This window comes from Bos javanicus, chromosome 16, assembly GCF_032452875.1.
Source record: "Bos javanicus breed banteng chromosome 16, ARS-OSU_banteng_1.0, whole genome shotgun sequence".
Lineage (NCBI taxonomy): Eukaryota > Metazoa > Chordata > Mammalia > Artiodactyla > Bovidae > Bos > Bos javanicus.
Window position 1 is genome coordinate 77,660,978 of NC_083883.1, and position 4,066 is coordinate 77,665,043.

At 42.1% G+C, this 4,066-nt stretch overlaps 1 non-coding gene across 1 annotated transcript; it reads left to right on the forward strand.

Annotated features, from left to right (window-relative positions):
* The first annotated feature begins 2,472 nt into the window (after positions 1-2,472).
* LOC133228313 (U6 spliceosomal RNA) lies at positions 2,473-2,579 on the forward strand. Its single transcript, XR_009730170.1, has one exon. It is a non-coding gene; the product is annotated as a U6 spliceosomal RNA (small nuclear RNA).
* Positions 2,580-4,066: the final 1,487 nt, after the last annotated feature.

Genomic DNA, 4,066 nt, shown 5'->3' on the forward strand with positions numbered 1-4,066 from the left:
TGAGGTGGGAATCAGAAACATCCAGATCAGGAGACACTCTCCATCTGCAAGACAGTTAGCTGGGTTACTCAAAATATCAAGGTCATGAGATTCAACCACAGACAGGGGACCAGCTCTGGGGTAAAGGAGATGGAAGAGAGACCTGGTCAAAATACAAGGTCATGAACGACAACAGACAGGGGACCAGCCCTGGGGTAAAGGAGACAGAGCGAGCTGGCAGCCAGAAGCAAGGTGGACCCCTGGACTGGACTCTGGATATTGCGCACACACAGGGAACAGCTCTGAAGAGCATTTTGATGACAATAGGGAAATTTGAATGAGGATTTATGTTTGGAAGTATTCTTGTGTAATATTACATTTATTTCCTGAGATAATCAAGTAGTTTTGAAGGAGAATGCCTTTGCTCTTAGGAGATACATAGTAGGGAGTTTAAGGTGAATTATCATCTTTGTAACTAATTTTCAAATGGCTGAGAAAAATTGAAGTATGATATGGTTGGATGGCATCACCGACTCGATGCACATGAGTTTGAGTAAGCTCTGGGAGCTGGTGATGGACAGGGAAGCCTGGTGTGCTGCAGTCCATGGGGTTGCAGAGTCGGACTCGAGTGAGCGACTGAGCTGATATGCATATAGATCTATATGTATACACGTCTATATCCAGCAATGTAGATAGATGTGCTCGGTTGCTAAGTCATATCTGACTCTTTGAGACCCCATAGACTGTAGCCCACCAGGCTCAGACTTTGTCCATGGGATTTCCTAGGCAAGAATACTGGAGTGGGTTGCCATTTCCTTCTCTAAAATATATACACATATAGATGTATATATATACATATGAAATACAAATATTTGAGAGATAAATAAAACAAAATACTAACATGTGGACAACTGGTAAATCCAGGTGAACGATATATGAATGTTTGTTACATTATTGCAACAACTTGGTGGGTTTGAGAAATTTCAAAATAAAATATTGGGGAGATTTAAAAAAAAGAGTTTAAGTCTAATGGGCACTTGATTAAAACAGACATTCCTTTCCTTGTAAAGAGACCTATAAACCTGCCGAGATCACAGTGTGAATGAGATTGACTCTTCTTTCCTTCCATACCTCAGCCTTTCTAGAGATCTGACTTGTGTTCAGTTCAGTTGCTCAGTCATGTGCGACTCTTTGCAACCCCATGAATCACAGCACGCCAGGCCTCCCTGTCCATCACCAACTCCCAGAGTTCACCCAAACCCATGTCCATGGAGTTGGTGATGCCATCCAGCCATCTCATCCTTTGTTGTCCCCTTCTCCTCCTGCCCTCAATCTTTCCCAGCATCAGGATCTTTTCCAATGAGTCAGCTCTTCGCATCAGGTGGCCAAAGTACTGGAGTTTCAGCTTCAGCATCAGTCCTTCCAATGAACACCTAGGACTGATCTCCTTTAGGATGGACTGGTTGGATCTCCTTGCAGTCCAAGGGACTCTCAAGAGTCTTCTCCAACACCACAGTTCAAAAGCATCAATTCTTCAGTGCTCAGCTTTCTTCATAGTCCAACTCTCACATCCATACATGACCAATGGAAGAACTATAGCTTTGACTAGATAGACCTTTGTTGGCAAAGTAATGTCTCTGCTTTTTAATATGCTGTCTAGGTTGGTCATAACTTTCCTTCCAAGGAGCAAGCGTCTTTTAATTTCATGGCTGCAGTCACCATCTGCAGTGATTTTGGAGCCCCCCAAAATAAAGTCTGACACTGTTTCCACTGTTTCCCCATCTATTTCCCATGAAGTGATGGGACCAGATGCCATGATCTTCGTTTTCTGAATGCTGAGCTTTAGGCCAACTTTTTCACTCTCCTCTTTCACTTTCATCAAGAGGCTCTTTAGTTCCTCTTCACTTTCTGCCAAAAGGGTGGTGTCATCTGCATATCTCAAGTTATTGATATTTCTCCCGGCAATCTTGAGTTCAGCTTGTGCTTCTTCCAGCCCAGCGTTTCTCATGATGTACTCTGCATATAAGTTTAAAAAGCAGGGTGACAATATATAGCCTTAACATACTCCTTTTCCTATTTGGAACCAGTCTGTTGTTCCATGTCCAGTTGCTTCCTGACCTGCATATAGGTTTCTCAAGAGGCAGGTCAGGTGGTCTGGTAGTCCCATCTCTTTCAGAATTTTCCACAGTTTATTGTGATCCACACAGTCAAAGGCTTTGGCATAGTAAATAAAGCACAAATAGATATTTTTTCCTGGAGGTCTCTTGCTTTTTCGATGATCCAGTGGATGTTGGCAATTTGATCTCTTTTTCCTCTGCCTTTTCTAAAACCAGCTTGAACATCAGGAGGTTCACAGTTCACATATTGCTGAAGCCTGGCTTGGAGAATTTTGAGCATTACTTTACTAGCGTGTGAGATGAGGGCAATTGTGTGGTAGTTTGAGCATTCTTTGGCATTGCCTTTCTTTGGGATTGGAATGAAAACTGACCTTTTGTGCTCGCTTTGGCAGCACATATACTAAAATTGGAACGATACAGAGAAGATTAGCATGGCCCCTGCGCAAGGATGACACGCAAATTCGTGAAGCGTTCCATATTTAAAAAAAAAAAGAAAAAAGAAAACTGACCTTTTCCAGTCCTGTGGCCATTGCTGCGTTTTCCAAATTTGCTGACATATTGAGTGCAGCACTTTCATAGCATCATCTTTCAGAATTCCATCACCTCCACTAGTTTTGTTCATAGTGATGCTAAGGCCCACTTGACTTCACATTCCAGGATGTCTGGCTCTAGGTGAGTGATCATCTGGGTGATTATCTGGGTCATGAAGATCTTTTTCATACAGTTCTTCTGTGTGTTCTTGCCACCTCTTCTGAATATCTTCTGCTTCTGTTAGGTCCATACCATTTCTATTCTTTATCGAGCCCATCTTCGCATGAAATGTTCCCTTAGTATCTCTAATTTTCCTGAAGAGATCTCTAGTCTTTCCCATTCTGTTGTTTTCCTCTATTTGCATTGATCACTGAGGAAGGCTTTCTTATCTCTCCTTGTTATTCTTTGGAACTCTGCATTCAGATGCTTATATCTTTCGTTTCCTGCTTTGCTTTTCATTTCTCTTCTTTTCACAGCTATTTGTAAGGCCTCCTCAGACAGCCATTTTGCTCTTTTGTATTTCTTTTTCTTGGGGATGGTCTTGATCCCTGTCTCCTGTACAATGTCACAAACCTCTGTCCATAGTTCATCAGGCACTCTGTCTATCAGATCTAGTCCCTTAAATCTATTTCTCACTTCCACTGTATAATCATAAGGGATTTGATTTAGGTCATATCTCAATGGTCTAGTGGTTTTCCCTACTTTCTTCAATTTAAGTCTAAATTTGGCAATAAGGAGTTCATGATCTGAGCCACAGTCAGCTCCTAGTCTTGTTTTTGCTGACTGTATAGAGCTTCTCCATCTTTGGTCTTAAAGAATATAATCAGTCTGATTTCGGTGTTGACCATCTGGTGATGTCCATGTGTAGAGTCTTCTCTTGTGTTGTTGGAAGAGGGTGTTTTCTATGATCAGTGCATTCTCTTGGCAAAACTCTATTAGCCTTTGCCCTGCTTCATTCTGTACTCCAAGGCTAAATTTCCCTGTTACTCCAGGTGTTTCTTGACTTCCTACTTTTGCATTCCAGTCCCCTATAATGAAAAGGACATCTTTTTGGGTGTTAGTTCTAGAAGGTCTTGTAGGTCTTCATAGCACCATTCAACTTCAGCTTCTTCAGTGTTACTGGTTGGGGCATAGGCTTGGATTACCGTGATATTGAATGGTTTGCCTTGGAAACGAACAGAGATCATTCTGTCGTTTTTGAGAGTGCATCCAAGTACTGCATTTCGGACTCTTTTGTTGACCATGATGGCTACTCTATTTCTTCTAAGGGATTCCTGCCCACAGTAGTAGATATAATGGTCATCTGAGTTAAATTCACGCATTCCAGTCCATTTTAGTTTGCTGATTCCTAGAATGTCGATACACAGAGAGTAAGAAAGCCCAGTGTTTAGGGACGTCCCTGGTGGTCCAGTGGTTTGGACTCTGCACTCTCACGGCAG